This window comes from Sus scrofa, chromosome 5 (genome assembly GCF_054392235.1).
Source record: "Sus scrofa isolate SSC_HxYL_T2T_F1_AM1 chromosome 5, Sscrofa_HxYL_maternal_Yorkshire_Landrace_v2.0, whole genome shotgun sequence".
Taxonomy (NCBI): domain Eukaryota; kingdom Metazoa; phylum Chordata; class Mammalia; order Artiodactyla; family Suidae; genus Sus; species Sus scrofa.
In genome coordinates, this window is record NC_139387.1 from 30,999,007 (window position 1) to 31,017,572 (window position 18,566).

Sequence of the window (18,566 nt, forward strand, 5' to 3'; positions counted from 1 at the left end):
GTATCAGAAACTTTGTTGTATTAGTTTTTGCTTCTGTTCAAAGCAATTTTATTATAATAAATTGATAGATCTAGTGCTTTTCTAATGCTTCTCTTTTAATATATTCACCTTTACATGTTTCATTTCAACTAAGATATAGCCATGAGGATAAGATTTAAGGTGATAGTTTATAATTTTCTGATAATATTCATAAAGTAAGAAAAAATTTAGTAAAAATTTCAGCAAAGTATTTTAGGCAGTGGATATTATTTTACATCTCTATCTTGGGAACTGTATTTTCTATAAAATATAACTAGTCAAGCTGGGGAAGAGAAAAAAATTGTTTTAATTTTTGCTCTTTTTCAACACTTTTAATCCAAATCCAGAATTAGAAAAACTGGTACTTTAGTTTTACTTTCTTAAAGCTTCCATGATTTTTAATTACTTTGGATATCAACTCTCAAGCTGAAAATTCACCATAAGAATGAATACAAAATGGTGGCAGTAGCCTGTATTATTGTGTTCCATGAACTTAGGTCCACAGATGAAAAAGATAAAAGATAGCTAATAGAGTAGATTTTTTTAGTGATTTTTTTTTTAGATAATATTACCTCAGTTACACCTTTTTTCAAGTTTCTTTGTAACTACTGTGAAAATGACACTATTCATGAATTTCAGAAGATATTATAAAGTAAAATTTCTACTGACAATTTGAATTTTAATATAATTTCTTTTATACAGCAGACCTAAAAATATGAGCGGGCATTAGCACATCAGGCAGTATAATTATTGATGTATCATTAAAAGTATGACTTGAAAGGCATACCTATTTTTTCCCTGTGGGAATGGGTTGTTCTAACTCATCAGTAGCCTTGAGATAATGAAATTGCTTGATTTCTTATGATTAAAAACTAAGCACCAATCTAATGCTTTTAGTGACTTAATATTATTATTATTCAATTTAATTATATTGGTATTCAGCATTTTCTCTCATTTAGTGATATGACTATTAAGTTTTCCTGATAATGTAGTTTCAGTTTATCAAGTTAACTTTTATTGAAGTTATCAAATATGAGATACCTCTGGACACACATCGTGATTCGTAAAAGTTATAGTCCTGATATTGTGATTTTCAAACATTTTACTGTTTAGCATGAAAATATTTTTTAAATTATTACTTCGAAAAGTTTAAATATATCCTCCATATTTAAACAGAGGGAGTAAAGTTGCTTTGGTGGTGTGAAGTGCCCAGAGTCCCATCTGCTTTCTTCTACATTCCTTAATGGCCCCAGAAACATTTTTACGGGATTCCAGAACTCTAAGGAACAGTTTAAAAACCATTTTCCAGCTAGAGAAAAGAAAAGAACACACTAAAAATTAACAGTGTAAATGAAAAACACATTTTTGAGTTACACTATTTGGATTGAAAACACGTCCTTGTCCTTTCTACCGATTAGCGGTGCTACCCTATATAAATTATTTCTGTAACTCATTTTTCTCCTCAGATGAGGATAATAATAGCACTCATAATTTAGGAGTTTGTGGGGATTAAGTGAGTTGATGAATTTAAAGCTCTTGGGCTAATTGACTGGCACATCATAAACAAATAGGTATTAGGTTGATACTATTTGGTCTCTTTTTAAATTGAAGGAATTAAGCAGAGTAACTGTGGGAAAATTCTACCACCCACAGTCCATGTATTTATTTATTCTCCTTTCCTGCAAGTCATATTCTTCTTTGGCTTGACCTAGTGAATGAAGAAAGAATTGAATGTACTTTTAATTCTTTTTCACTTAGTACTATTGCAATAATGGCATTTATCATCTGCTCCATTTCTGAGCTGTGTTAATTTAACTCTCCTAGGCAAACTGATAGGCAAGGGAAATAGCACCATAGAATTGATCATCAATAATGAAAATTCTCGAGTTCAGATTATCCGTGACCTCAGTCCCCTGAGAAGTTGTGACTGCAAACATTCGCCGCCATGTCCCAGGGTTCAAATAAGTTGACAAAATTAGTTTTCTAGTGCCCTAAATGTATTACTCCATTGAGAGAATGTCTAGTTTTTTAAATTCGCATTATTAGAGGTAATTTTAACTAGCATTAGTTGAGTAGATTTCAGGAGCACTCCAACCCTTGTCTTTTTCATTGTCAAGGCCTAGGAGGCTCATGATTGGCTTCCTGGAAGAAGCAAGTCTTCAGATGGATTTGAAGCAAGGGAGTGATATGGTCTTTTCCACTGGAAAGCAGCATGGCGTAAGACAGTTGTTTTCAAACTCTTTACTTGAAAGTAATAGGGCTCCTTAAATAGACTCTAGGAGATCATTGAAAAAAATGTTATCATTATCCCTGTCATGCAGTGCAAAGTCAGTTGAGATTCCAAGTTTTGGGGGGTTTTTGTTTTTTGGGTTTTTTTTTTTTTTTTTTTTTTTTGTCTTTTTGGGGCCATACTTATGTCACATGGAAGTTCCCAGGCTAGAGGTTGTATCGGAACTATAAGCCGCTGGCCTACGCTACAGCCACAGCAACATGGGCTCTGAGCCACATCTGTGACTTACACCATAGCTCATGGCAACTCTGGATCCTTAAACTCACTGACTCACTGAGTGAGGTCAGGGATCAAACCCACATCTGGGTTTGTTACCACTGAGCCAGGAAGGGAATTATTTATTTATTTATTTATTTATTTTAAGATTCCTATGATCCTAAGGGGAAATTTTTCTTCAATAAATTCAGAAGAATATTATATAGAAATGTGAGATTTTTGTTAAGACTTAAAGAGAATGAGTACTGCTACAACACAGGAATAACATTCTTTTAAGAAACTAGGTCCTCATTATAATGTAAAACAGTGAAAAAGTCATCACTAAAACTATTATTTCTATGTTATAGCTTTGAATGTGACTAAGTATAATGCTTTTCTGCTCTCTTTCACCTTCAGACTTTCTTTTCGCATTCATTGGAACAAATTCTTAGAAACCCAGTTTAACACGAAGCTTTCTAATTTTATTCAAATTAACCAATTTTATAGCAGAATACGTGAACATAGTTTCAATTATGAAAAGAAACACCTAAGAAAATGATGACTTCTGAGAATGTGACTGATTAGAAATTCAAATACTGTTCCTAGGGCAGCTTTTTATCTATCCAGGCAATTAAACTCCATTATTTGAGTTCCTTACATGTTATATGCTAAAAATTACATGGCAAACCGGCATCAAAAATATGTTTAATCTTCTATCAAATGACAGCTCAATCAGATCTTTTCCATTTTGATAAATGTAAAGAAATGGAAGCTGTCTTATATTAGAGCTATTCGCTTTCTCAATACAAATACCATGGTTTTTAACTTCTCCCTTGTGGGGAGAAGTATCTGTTCCCTTTAGAAAAAAAAGGGGGGGGGGCTGGGAAAGAGAACTTGAATTCTTAGGCAGATTATTTAGACAAAGAGTATATATAGTTATACTATGTAACTAACTATAGCTTAGTTTTGTTAGTTTTCATAACTGGGGCAGAAATAGTATCTCTGAAAGTATACCTTGTACCTGTGTAACTTTTCCAATAGTGATTTCTAGTCATGAAAATAGGTCTTTCTTAACTAACAATCTTACTTGTCTGCTCTTCACATTCTTCCAAATTAATATTACAAGTTTCTCTAGGATAAATACTTCTATTTATGAATTAATATAAACTTTGTTTTGTCACTCCTTAATTCTGTAGTAGGAAATGACGTTAGTACAGATAACAGGGAAAGACAAAGGTTATTTCAAGGAATTATAAACAATTACATCTGATTTTAATATAGAATTGTTTTGCATTATACTCATTAAGTAAAATTACTTGCAGTACTCACATTTGTAGCAATAGTTATTAAATAATTACACCAAAGTATCTTATATTGATTTTACTAATTATTCAAAGTATTTGTAATTGAAAGGAAAACGTAAGAAATGTCGGTCTTTAATTTATAATAGTAGCTACAAATTTGCCCCTTCTAAAAAAAAGGGAAATAAAAAGTGGTTCCAGTTTATTTCTATTACCTAAAAATAAAAAATAGTTCATTTTCTAGATGTCAAAATCTTTTCTAAGATACATTTTCCTCCTTTATTAAAGGTATACATATCATTCAATACAATGACTGCAGTATTCTACAGTATGTTAGGCTTATGTTCTAAATTTTATAAATTGGTATAATTGAATTATGTTGCTTGAAAATATAAGGTGCTGGACCGATAGAACCTTAAAAAAGGGAAAGCCGTGCTACATTCTTTTTAAAGGCTTGTTGTTTTTTCCTATTTGCTCTAATGTGTACATTTAAATTCTGTTAAGTTGAGGTTATGCTGTATTAATTACTGAAAGGCCCTCATCTATTGGATTTTTTTTTTCTTTTAATGTCATGCTTAAAATCATCTTTCTGTTTTAGTTGATTAGTAGAAATGGTTTGTGATGTTGCATGTTAACAAATATCAACTTTATTAGTGTTGTCACTTTGCTTAGTTCAGTATTTTTTTAGTACTGTATATATGGAAACCAATCGCTAAATATTATCAGTCACTTTACAGTGCTTTATAAACTGTACTATACTGGGAGAGGGTCAGTGATTGGTTACTGAAAACCATTGCTTAATTAATAACAATATTTAAAGTAAATTACTAATTTTCATAAACTCATATGAAAATATTAACAGCCCAGTAGTGAACCTGCAGCCTCTGAGAGTAACAATACCTTTCTTTGCATAAAGTAGTTTTTCATATTATTGTCACTTATTTAATTTCCTCTTCACAGATATCTGAGTTAGGGCATCAGGTATCCTTATTTCACTGATGAGGAAATTGAGACCAGGAAAGTTTAACTTATCTTGCACTGAGACAAGTTGCTAAATGAGTTTTAACTGGGCTGTTATTCAAACTTTGAGATAATGTATCTTTCATAATTATACTAATCAGCTTGTAAGAAATGCTTTTAAAATGTTTTATTGTAGTCAAATATACATAACATTTACCATTTTAACTGTTCTTAAGTCTACAGTTCAGTGGTACTGAGTATATTCATATTGTTGTGCATTCATTAAAAATGTTTTTATGGGAGTTCCCAGTGTGGTGCAGCGGAAACGAATCCAACTAGGAACCATGAGTTGCAGGTTCGATCTCTGGCCTCGCTCAGTGGGTTAAGGGTTTGGTGTTGCCATGTGCTGTGGTGCAGGTCACAGACGCGGCTCAAATCCTGTGTGGTTGTGGCTGTAACTGTGGCCAGCAGTTGTGGCTCCGATGAGACCCCTAGCCTGGGAACCTCCATATGATGCGGGTGTGGGCTTAAAAAGCAAAAAAAAAAAAAAAAAAAAACAAACTTTTTATGTTTATGACTTGGAGCTCCCATCATGGCGCACTGGAAACAAATCTGACTAGGAACCATAAGGTTGTAGGTTTGATCCCTGGCCTTGCTTAGTGGGTTGAGGATCCAGTGTTGCCATGAGCTGTGGTGTAGGTTGCAGATATGGTTCCAATCCTGAGTTGCTATTGCATAGGCCAGCAGTTGTAGCTCCAGTTGTACCCTGTAGCCTGGGAACCTCCATGTGCTGTGGGTGTGGCTCACAAAAAAAGCAAAGAAAAAAAAAAGTTTTTATGTTTCTGATAAATATATGACCCCCCCGTAATACAAGATGCTTCCATAAGGTGGTATTGCTGTTACATGATTTTCCTTGGAGATTATATACACACTTACTCATTTGAGAATGTGTTCAGAATAGTTTAAGAACTCCTTTTGGAATTGCTTTGATTCTGAATATCACTGATGGATATTTCTCTTCCTTTGATGATGAAGTCTATTTTCATACATCTGATGTTATTCAGAGCTTTACCTGCAGAATATTGTAGGGGTCCAGCTGGGTACTTTTTTTCAGATAATAAATATACTCGGCAAATATTTTTTGATGACCCACTAATGCCTTTCAATCTGATGGACACTAGCCATGGTAAACAAAACAGTATCTATTTCTTTGAGTTGTAGTCTAGTAGGGGAGATATACATCAAATAAATAGTGAATATGATAGGCATCGTGAAGAGAAAAAATCATGCACGGTAATGTGTATATAACAAGAACTGGCATAGCACCTGATTTATACTGGATGTCAAGCTCCGCAGAAGTAATATTTGTGCAATGACCAAAGAATAGGTGTTAGACACGTGAGAATTGAAGTTGGATTGAGCCACAAAATGAGTAAAGCCCCTAAGACAGGCAATTTTGAGAAAGTAAAGATGAGTAACCTGTGGAATAATATTTGAAGAATAGAATAAAATGAATTTGAAGAAGTTAGCAAATGCCAGATCATGTAAGGGGAATTTGAGTTTTAATGTATTGCAGAGGCAGAAGGTTCGAGACTGCCATCATCTTTTCTGGTTTATTGCATTTCTCTTCTAGCTAATTTCTCTACTTAAACCCTTAACCCCTGTGGTCCATCTTCAGTGAAGAGCCAGAGTGATCTTTTTAAATGTAAGGCATTTTCTCTTACTCCTTGTCCATGTCACTAAATGCCTTCTCCTTTCACTGAACAAAAGCTGGAGTCCTTCAAAGAAAGTATAAGGCCCTATATGATCTGGCCCCTCCTATCTCATTTCCTACTACTTTCGTCCGTGCTTACTCTGCTCCAACCTCACTCACCCCCTCACATATACAAAGAATGTTCCTACCTTAGGATCTCTGAACCTATAATTTCCTATACCTGGAATGTTTTCTCCAAATATTTATATCCTTGCCCTCTCACTTCCCATAGGTCTCTATTATTAGTCAGATCCTTCCCCACTCATGCCATATACATTGATAACTATCCTCTTCCATTCCATGACCACCTAATAGGCCATATATATATACATACAGGTATATATATGTCTGTATATGTATATACACCTGTATGTGTATGTATAGGTATATATATCTCAACTCATGCTGCATGAGCACAGGGGCTTTTTTTAGTCACACTATGGCTTCATTACCCCAAACAGTGTCTGGCAGATAGAAGGCATTCAAATTAATGAAAAGTGAAGGAAATCACAAGTGTGTGTTGGATTTCTGGCTTGTACATCTTAATGTTAGCATAATGATAACAGTGAGAGGAGAGACACAGAAGTAGATTTGGAATAGGGAAAAGATTATGAGTCAATTTTAGGCATATTCAGTTTGTTCAGCCCATGAAACAGCCACATGGATACATCATAGGCAGGTGGATATTCTACTTGGAATACAGGCCAGAGGCCTAGGGTAGAAGTATAAGTATGGCTGTTTGTAGATGGCATTTAAAATCGGGGAAATGATTACATCTGAAGTGAGAGCACCTATGAAAAAAAAGATCCCAGGACTAAATCTTAAATATAACATTTGAATGAAGGAGACCCTACTGTTGCAACAGGAAAAAAAAAAAAAAAGGATTATGGATGCAAGTAGTTTGTAAATTTTGTGATGATTTCCATTATCCTAAAATTGGGACAAGATCATAAGCTAAAAATGAAAGAGTAAGATTGCTCAAGATTATCAAGATCTCATTTGAGGTTGGAAACTATCAAATTAGAGTGGCATAAATTTATTCACTTGAGATTTTCTCTAGCAGTGTTTAGCTACATGGTAGATAAAATAGGTCAGTAGGTTCATACAATAAAATAATTGTGTTCACCTAGGATTGTAGAGAGAAATGGACAAAAGAATTAAGAGCAGCTAAATTTGTTTTCTTGTTTTTATTGGGCTAATTTATTTAACTAATCCAATAAACATCCATTGAGTCTCTACTCTGTGCCAAGCATTGTTCTAGACATTGGTGATACAGAGTTGAAAAATACAGTTCCTCCTCTGGAACTTTGGTATAGTGAATGTGATAGACATATAAATAAATATGATATAATATGTGATATGATAGAAAGCATAATCAATGAAATATTTTGGAAGCAAAGAAAATAGAGCCATGGGGAAATAAGTGAGGCTTTGCCAAGGAGACGACATTTGATTTGGGTCTAGATTTCATTTGATAGAGTACATTTTCATTTGATAGCGTACATTATTGTTCAAATATCAGTGAATTACTAGAGGTGGAACTATAACATAGCTCATGCTTGTTCCCATCTTGCTCCGCCACAGAAATCTTTACATCAGAAAATTTATTTTACCGTAGCAAAAAAACACATTGTTCATAGACTGAAACACATATTGACACCTCCTTTATGCTAGATAGCAGTGCTTTTTCATATGCCTGTCAGCTCTAAAAAGACAATTACCTAAAATATTTTGAGCAGTGGCGGTATCAGTAGAGCAAACATATAGCATCCTAAAGTAATTATATCAAAGATAATGTTCATTTGAATTTGAAGGGTTTACTGGAAAATCATCCTTTGCTTTATAATCAAGTCTTGTATGTAATTAAAACTCTGTCTCTGGTTTTCATTTAGAGATTTTACTTTGAGTATAAACTGAATCATTGACACATGCTAATAGACGTAAACACGTGTATTTATTATGTGTATATGAATAAATACATATATTTTTAATAATTTGGTATGTAATTGAGGTATTTTGTATAATTCTTCAGTAATTGTCCAGGGCTTGTCTAAGCATTATGTATTTGCCTGGAGAAGGCTTTCAGTAACTTTTTAATAGAAATTAAAAACCTAACTTTTTGACCATAATGGTACTAATTGTTTATAAGGAAATTCTTAATAGTAATGTATAGTTTAGGATTCTTCTTATATTCATTGAATACCATACCCAAAGTATCTCTATCATCATGATTATATCACCATCTTCTTGAGACCTCTGTTACCTTACCTGAGACTTGTTCCATTAATTGTCTCTTCTTTGCTCTATGCCTTTAACCTCACTTCTTCACTGTCTTCCTTTCAGCTTATATACATGATCAAGTCTTCTTTTTAAATGGGATGGGAGAGAGATGGAGTGAGGAAGACCTTTGACCTTGAAAAGGATAGTCTGGGCTTTCTCGCTACTTTCTCATGTTCCATTCAGTTGTCCTCATGTTTGCAGCATAGCATCATAGTTTAAAGCTTGGATTTTTCAGCTTGATTGCTTAGATTCAAATTCTAGTTCTGTTACTTGTAAGTTGGTGTGACCTTGGATAAGAAACATTTTTAATTCTTCAGCTGTTAAATGAAGATAAAGCACTTACGAAGTGCTTGGAACATGACAAACACTATGTATCAACTGCTATTATAGCATCACTGTGACCATCATACCTCTCATAGAAATTGTTTTTGGTAAGGTCATTCTTGACTCCCTCTTTGCTAGGCTCTTTATAGCCCCTTTACCTTTGAACGTTGATATCTGCTTGTAAATGACAAGTCCCAAGTCTGTCTCCACCATAATTCTCTCTCCTGAGAGTTTCCCTCCAGTGTATAACTGTTAGTTGGACATTCCTGCCTGAATAATATTACAGATTAGTCTAATTCAACATGCCAGTGACTGATCATATTTCCCAGATACCCAATGCTTTTTATTCCTTAAGTTCACACATAGGTGCAACCACTGAACCAAGTCAGAATGTGAGACTTACCCCAAGTCCTGTTCATTCTACTACCTCTTAAATATCACTTATATCTGTCCTCTCCTGTCAGTACACTGTTTTTAACACTTGAGCAGTATTTTAAATGAGCTATTGAAATACATCTCTAACTCATCTCTTTATTCCATTATTTATCCCCTTCTAACCCATTTAATACACTGTTTCCAGAGTCACTGTTTTTATGCAAATACATTTATGTTACCTCCTTGCTTAAAACTCATTTCCTGTCACCTAAAGGATAAAATCCAAAATGGACTCTACATATTTCTTTAACCAAAACTAAAAATTCATTAAGTTTCAAATCTCTATCTACATTACCTCTTACCTGGTTGCCTTTCACACATACATACACACACACACCCTTTCCTCCTCATCTCCTCTGGACAGATATCTTTTACACAGTGAGAATAATGAAAGTAGAGACTGTCTTTGGTTTTCTTTTATATCCCCAATGTTTGGTGTAATGCCAGATAATAGTAAGTACATTAGAACAGTGTTTCTCACAGTGTGTTTATGGATAAAAGTGCTGGTCAACAATAAAATAGGTATAGAAATTACTATAAGTGATCCAAAAGTTTTATAACAGACAGGGTAATTTCATATCTATTAAATATAATACTTTTTTAAATGGAGCTTTGGTTTTGGTACTTTTTTTATTTCATTTTTCTAGTGGTTCATTTTTATTAAAAAAAAACCTTATAAAATATCAGTCTGTGACAATTGAGAAATTTTTTAAAATGTTAGTCCTTACACACATGGTTTGAGAAACACTGCATTAGAATTTACCTGAAATATTTAGTGCTTGTCCTATACCAGATTAATGACATTCTGGAACCGTCTAAATCCCAAAGAGCACAATAATTTTTAAAAGAGTTATATATAGCATGTGGAGTTCACATGGTGGCTCAGGGAGTTAAGAACCCAACTACTATCCATGAGGATGGGGGTTCGATCTCCATCCACAGTCAGTGGGTTAAGGATCTGGCATTGCCACAAGCTGCAGTGAAGGTCACAGATGTGACTCGGATCTGGTGTTGCTGTGACTGTGGCATAGCTGGCAGCTACAGCCCTGATTCTGTCCCTAGCCTGGGAGCTTCCATATGCCGCAGGTGCAGCCCTTAAAAAACGTTATACCACATGATGTATGTATTTCTTGCAAATAACCAACTTGGGAATGCTGGGACACAGGTTCAATCTCTGGCCCGGCATAGTTGGTTAAGGAACCAGTGTTGCCGTAGCTGTGGCTTGGGTTGCAATTGCGGCTCATATCTGATCTCTGGCGGGGGAACTCCATATGCCACAGAGTGCCCCCCCCCCACAAAAAAAAAAAACCTACAAATTTATGTAAAGTCCAATAAATACTAGAGCTTATGTTCAGCCAGTGTACCTAATAACACTTGAATTCAAGTCTGATAGCGCTTGAATTGGGCTGCCATGTTAATCACAGCTTGGCAGAGCATACCGGTACTGCTATTATGCAGATAGTTTCTTGATTTTCACAGAGAATGATATGAAAAAAAATCACTTGAGAACATTATTTCCATCTTCTGTTCTTCATAAATATCTGTTGAGTGATTAATCAGATAAATTCGAAGTCTTTTTTATTATGAAAACAATCAGAAACCTTCATAGTTCATACTGTCAGATAGTCCTTAAACTTCTGTTTCAGCTCAGTTTAAATATTAACACTGTCAATTACGGACCTCGTGTAATGAAATTATGCAGAGAAGTATATGACTTGTTGGTTCTCTTGAAAAATGTAGCAAGTCAGTTTAAACTTAAAAAAAATTTTTTTTTTCTTTCTGTATGTCTTAGGAGAACTAAAAGATGAACAAATCACAATTCCCTTAATATTTAATCTAAAAATATTTCTTTACGCAATATTATGTGCAAGAGACTGAACACACTAAATTATAAAGGACTGTTGTTTTTTCTTAAAAACTTTGTTTTGCTTGCTTAAAACATTGACATTCATTTCATTGTAAACCAGTCTTGAATTATTAATAGGGTAGGAGATAAGATGTTAAACATTAAAATTGAATTCACAAATTTTTAATTATTTAAAATAAATATAACTTACATTGATGTTTGTTAATGCTGAACCTTTTGGCTTTAGCATGCTTCCCATAAACCGAGTATCTTATCATAGAATCATTCAATGAATAGCCTATTGATTAAAAAAAATTAGACAATTGCTGTTGTAGTCTACTAATTTTAAAAGTCAGTGAAACACAACTGCCTGAAGCTTAGAGCCGTGTTGTTAATGTAATCATTACCCAGAAGCTTTCAAATTTATCTGTATTGCAAGTGAATCTTCTATCCAGTTTCATCTTTTAGCTGTCAGTATTAAAATCAGTGGTCTTTATATAATCATGCTCTTGTTTTTTTTACGCATGACATCTCTAGTTCCAGAACTTGCTGCAAATAACAGGGAAGTCTTTTTGACAAAATTGTCGTTCCTTAGTCCTAGAGGTGATAGGAGATAAAGGCATTGAGATTTCTTTGCTAGCCAACAAAGTTTTCCATTAGTTCTCATACTTCCCAGAGCTTTCATAGTAATTCATAGTTAAATTCAAGTAATATGTGAAAAGATTCCATAGAATCTGAAGGAAAGGGTGACAGAGGGACTCTAAATGAAGTTTAATTTTATTCATGTCCTAAGCATAGTGACCAGATTAATGATAAATGTTAGAATGTTAGAACATCCTTGTCCAGTTCAAAAATGCTGCCTTTAGAACTACTTTATGAAAAATTATAGTTTAAGCAGAGTTATGCCAGTTCTCTCTTCACTGACTAGTTGGGGGAGGAAAAAGAAATACTTAAAAAAATGTTCTAAAACGAAATAAATTTATATCCACTTATATTTTGCTTAGATAAATTTGTTCTTTAAAGAAAGCGTGAAGAGAGAACGGAAATATAAAGCAAAATACAGTGTATTTGTTTTCCCAAAGTATATGGAGAAGCTTCAGAATTGATCTCTCAAATATTTCCTAGGGGGAAAAAAGCATACACACCACACACAAAAGAAATTAAGTGTTTTAAAAATATTTCATTTTTCAAATCTTATTGGGGAAGAGACAGGCTTATCTTTGTAGCTCTTCATTGTAAAAGTCTACATCATAGTTTTCTGTCTTATCCACTATTTCATTACAGAACTAGAACCAGTATCCCAGTTTTAATAGAATGCTTTGGAATTATGCATTACCCTTTCAGAATGTTTAAACTGTCATCATGACTAATTGAAAAATGATAGCATGACAAATCTGAAAATTGTTTACCCGTCTAATCTTAAAATCCAAAGAAAGATATTTTGCAGTATTCTAAGGTTACTTTAACCATGGATTACTTTTATTTTTCAAATCACAAGAAAATAAAATGGTTTCCTCATTTTAGATTGGGTTTTTATTTTTAGTATTGGTCAGTTTGAAAGTGTAGCTGCTTTAAGAGTTTTGAGTGGCGTTACATTTTGATCAGTTACAGAATGAGTTACACAACTCAAAGGCTTTAGGTAATCAAAAATTAAGTTTGTTTTCTTTCCTGTTCTAGTTACCGGTTTACTAAAATAGTGAGCATACATGATCACTTGAAAATTGGGCTTCTGGAGCACCTGAACAGAAAGGGAGTGGTTCATATTCAGCATTACAAAAGACAACTTTCTCTTTTTGAAGGGGATTACTTTGACTATTTTCCAGGTACTGGGGAAATTCCAGATTCATTACAAGTTATTGGGATGGCTATTAATTATTCATTTCCTAAAATATGTTGATTATAGACTTGAGATTTGGTTATATAGTAGAACTTTATTCACTTCATCAATTTTAAAAAGCTATGTAGAAGTTTATAGTGAAATACAAAATTCAGACTCTTAGATGAGTCACTTTTTCAGAGAGCTCTAGAAACATCAGTTCTACTGATTAGAACATATTTAATGGAAGAACTTTTTGAAAGTAACCTCAGAGTAATAGGATTTTTGCATGTGTATATAAGGAAAAGCTATGTACAAAGCCTTATAGTCTTTCCATGAAATTTAAATAATGAGAGAAAATCATACACACATAATAATCCAATTTTAGGATGTTGGATTAGGATGAAATCTAAACCAGAGAAATTTTTTTGTAGATGATACTTTATAAATAAATCATTGAATGGTATGTGCATTCTTTTTAAAAATAGTCTTCATGGTGGCAGTGGTTAAAGATCTATGTACATTGAACCACATAGAATGTCCACTGGATGAGATATTTGATTATTTAGAAGAATTCTCTTACGAATTGTTGTGTCTAGTTCTAGGTTTATTTGGGGGAAAGAGTCTTCATAAAAATATATTACCAAATATTTTTCTTTCACCTATCTTTTACTTATATGGATTTATCTTGATAGTTATTTTCTGGAGTATTCACAATAGCTAATTTTCCTTAATTAGGAAAGCCTCTTTGGGCATCTATTCGGACTTTTAGTTTTGAACTTGTAGAACTTTTAGATAGGTTATAGTTATGTAACAAGATACAATTCAAATCTTAGTCAAGTTTTTCCCACTGCTCTCAGTCTATGACTACTTCCAGTCTTTCTACCACATATGTTTTTATTCATTCATCACATCTTTATTCAGATATATGCCAGGCATTGTGCTAGATGCTTAGTTAGAAAAGTGAATAATACATGGAATCTGCTTTCAAGGACTATACAAGTGAGTATAAGGTATAGAATTAGCCCAGAGGAAGGAATATTAGTTCTTCATTAGATGCCGAGATATTGAGATGAGTGTTAAAGAATAAATAGGAATTTCTGGGAGTTCCCATTGTGGCTCAGTAGGTTACGAATCCGACCAGTATCTATGACTATGTGGGTTCGATCTGTGGCCTTGCTCAGTGGGTTATGGTCCTAAAAAGGAAAAAAAAAGTAGAAATTTCTTATAGAGTAGAACATTTTAATAAGGGGAGGCAGACATGCTAAGGCTCAGTCTTAATACATTAAAGTAAGGAGTATATCTTAAGACTCCTACTTCACATTCACAGTCAAGAGTACTCTTATTATTTGCGATTTTTGTTGTAAATGTGTATGTGAGCAGAAGTAGAAAACCAAGTCACTGTGAGGAATAGGTAGATATACTCACAGTATGATTGGCATACACATACACTCTTCTCATTATTCCTCATGGGTCACTATCTTTTTATGCTAGCTTTTATCCTGAACCTTCCAATTAGCCAACTAGATGCTTTATCACAAAGACTAAATTCATGAATGCCTAAGGTCTAGAATATACTAAATATGAAATATTGTTTTTAATGCTTAGATCTTCAAATGCTTCAGTTTTGCATACTATTAACTTGCCTAGGGAACATAAAAAAAATTTTTATTTTTTTCATTTTAGGGCCTCACGTGCAGCATATGGAAGTTCCCAGGCTAGGGGTTGAATCAGAGCTGCAGCTGCCATAGCAACACCAAATCCGAGCCACATCTGCGAACTATACCACAGCTTATAGCAACACCAGATCCTAAACACACTGAGAGAGACCAGGGATCCAATCGAACCCTCATCCTCATAGATGTTAGGTTCATAACTCTCTAAGCCACAACGGGAACTCGCAAAAGTTTTAAATAAATATTTAGCCTAGTTAACAAGTGCATTTGCCTACTTATTAATGTAGCTTTTTTACTGTTTCTTTTTTGCGCTAAGAATTGAAACAATATTTTTCTTCAGTCTAATTATTGCTTTATTTTTTAACATGATATTTACAAAATTCTACCCAGTCATTAAGACTGATTCTGGACACAATTATGATAACAAAATGTTGTCTGAGATATGTGTTTTATGATCAGTCACATTACTTCATATTTGGACCTCATTTTTTGGTGATGAATTGTAAGAGCTAGTTCTTAAAATATGGAAGTGTTGGCCTTTGTCAGTGTCAGGCAGTTGAAATCAAATTAACAAAGATGAAGCTCAAAATAGCACACGATTAGTAGAATGTCACAGAACTCCTAAGTAGCCATAAAAATAACATACTGACATTGTGTATATAACCTTTTTGTTTCATGATACATTTACATATATTCTCAGTGGGTTTTTTTTCTCAGTTTTTGCTAAGAAAAACCATGTATGTTAAGGATGAGTTTTTGTTTTTGTTTTTTAATTTTGCAATTCAAGAAACATTGAGAATAAGAGGTATAGGAGTTCTCTTCGTGGCTCAACAGTTAAGAAAGCCGGCTAGTATACATGAGGACATGGGTTCGATTCCTGGCCTTGCTCAGTGGGTTAAGGATCCGGCATTGCCATGAGCTGTGGTGTAGATCACAGATGCCACTCAAATCCTGCGTTGCTGCTGCTGTGGTATAGGCTGGCAGCTGCATCTCCAATTGGACCCCGAGCCTGGGAACTTCCATATGCCACTGGAGAGGCCCTAAAAAGAACAAAAAAAAAAAAAGAGAGAGAGAGAGAGAGAGAGAGAGAGAGATGGCCACATAGACACAAGCCATGTATGATTTCTAGTTCATGTTATATCCCTGAGCAAAGTATCTTACTAGTTAAAAAGGATATTTCCTTATGTCTCCATATACAGGACTTTTAACATATATATTTGCCTTAAGAAAGGAAGTGTTTTGAAACAGTCCCAATCAGATAGGAAAGTGACTTTTTTATAGCAGAAGAATCTTTGAGAGAGATGCTTCAGAACTCTAGTTATAGTTTTTAATGTTGAACTAATGAAAATCATCTTGTTTTCTTTAGAACATTATATTTAATGGCGTCAAGTCCAAGTATCCAATTTTCTTGTAATTGTCAAAGATACTCATGTTTCTGAGTTAGGCTTACTTTAAAAGATTGAATGATGAGTTGCATAAATTACAAGTCAGAGTTTCTCTTGTGGTACAGAGTGTTAAGGATACAGCGTTGCCACTGCTGTGGTATACGTTTGATCCCTGGCCTGGCAACTTCCACGTGCTGTGGGTGCAGCCAAAAAAAAATTACAAATCAAACTGCATTATGACCAGCTTTAATAAACAGGCTTATTTCCTCTGCCAGAATGATTGCATTGAAACTGGTATCACCTGGGGCATGGAACTATTTTAGTTGCTTGACCTCTATTTCAATTGTGCCTTGAAATTTATACCTAAAGAGAACTTTTAATATTTAACTGGTCTTTATATTATTTCAAGAATATTGTAACTCCTATAGTAACAGTATTTTCAAGGTAAGGGAGGAAGTATGGTATTTTCAAAATGAGGAGGAAAAATCCGATATCAGATTAGTTTTTAAACTATTATGATCTATGTATTAGGACAATTAAACTGGCTGTTGAATTTCTGTATTTATATGTTTGTACAAATTTCTTGCAAAATAAAGATTGTGAGTTCCTTAAAACATTATGTTCAAACAAATAGGATTCTTTGGGGGCCCATTGAGGACTTAATGGTTTAGATTTAAATATAAAACATATATATCAAAATATATTGGTTATGATATCTTGAAAAGTAATATAAGCAGTTACTTATTAAAATTATAAGTGTTTTGTTGTTTAATTTGTTATCAGTGAATTAAACCGTTTCAAACTGGCATGAGTCACTATGAAAATAAGCACTGGTCTCTGTGTCATTGACTTTTTAAAAATCCACGTAGAGGTCCTCTACAAAGCAGATGATAGATTGATAAAAATCAAATAACAGAGGGCAGGGGAGTTTTTAATAGGTCTCTCCTTTTGGATTAGTGTTCAGGTAGAAGTGTTGGAAGAAACTTTTGAAATTATTCATTACAAACAAAAATATTTTTGCCTAATATTGTGATATTTCATCGAACAAAATTGGAGTACACTGTGCCAAACAATAAAAGAGTAAAAATAAATAAATACATTTGTAGATACAGGCAAAAACATTTCTGTTAAGCATATATTTATTGTATACATGCTAAGTGCTACGGGACATTGTGCTTAGTGCTAGAGATATGAATATAAAGGATATGATTCCTGCTTTCATGGAAGTCTCAGTCTGTTTGGCAACGCAGACAACCTAAAAATTAAAATTATAATATGTTATGAAATAAATGCTGTAATAAAAGTAAGCACTGGAGTTCCCTTTGTGGCTCAGCTGTTAGCAAACCTGACTAGGATCCATGAAGATGTGGGTTCAATTCCCTAGCCTTGCTCAGTGGGTTAAGGATCCGGCATTACCATGAGCTGTGGTGTAGGTCACAGACGCGGGTTGGATCCCATGTGGCTGTGACGTAGGCCAGCAGCTGTAGCTCCTATTCGACCCCTAACCTGGGAACTTCCATATGCCGCGTGCGGGTGCAGGCCTAAAAAGCAAAAAAAAAAAAAAAAAAAAGTAAGCATGTACAGAGGGGGAACCACTGTTAGGGAACCTGGGAAATCTTCCCAAACAGGATACCGGAATGGTTTAGTAGAAGTTAGTAGAGCAAAGAAGGTATATTTCACATAGATAAGGTGAACTTAAAGTGAGAGACTGTGTGGAGGTCAAGGAACCACAAGTAATCAAATAGGCTGGAATAGAGTTTAAATGTTTGTTCTTTTCAAGTATTGACAAGGGATGGGGCTAAATAAGTGGTCAAAAGGCAGACCCTTATAAAGATTTGAGATTTTAATATGAAATTTCTTTTAAAGGATTTATAGCAAGGAAGTGACATGATTAAGTCACAAACTTTAGTGACAAACTTAGATCACTCTGAATACTGTGCAACTCTAAAAAATTTTCAGTTACATTTGGAAGCTCTATGCAAAATAGGGGTAAATGTGAATAATTAGAAACAAAGTTCAAGGGAGTTCCCTGGTGGGTTAAGGATCAGCATTGTCACTGCTGTGGCTCGGGTTTGATCCCTGGCCTGGGAACTTCCACATGCTATGAGTGTGGCCAAAAAACTCAGAGTTCAAGAATTATTCATGTTTGCACAACTTGATTCTTTGAAGTGTTTGGTAAAGCACTAGGTTCTTTATATAATTGTGTTATACACAGTAGTAGACTATTCTATTATTAATACAACCCTGAGCTGATCAAATATTGGGATTTGAAAACTAATTGATAATT

The 18,566-nt window shown here is 34.1% G+C and overlaps 1 protein-coding gene across 5 annotated transcripts in view; it reads left to right on the forward strand.

Moving 5' to 3' along the window:
* USP15 (ubiquitin specific peptidase 15) overlaps positions 1-18,566 on the forward strand; it is a 116,171-nt gene that overhangs the window by 74,527 nt on the left and 23,078 nt on the right. Inside the window, exon 1 of one of the 5 annotated variants that reach the window (XM_084956239.1) lies at positions 13,080-13,225. The exons of the other annotated variants lie outside the window; for them this stretch is intronic. The gene's annotated coding sequence lies outside the window, so the exon portion shown is untranslated. Of the gene's footprint in view, positions 1-13,079; positions 13,226-18,566 lie in introns of those variants that run through there. 5 annotated transcript variants of the gene reach the window in all.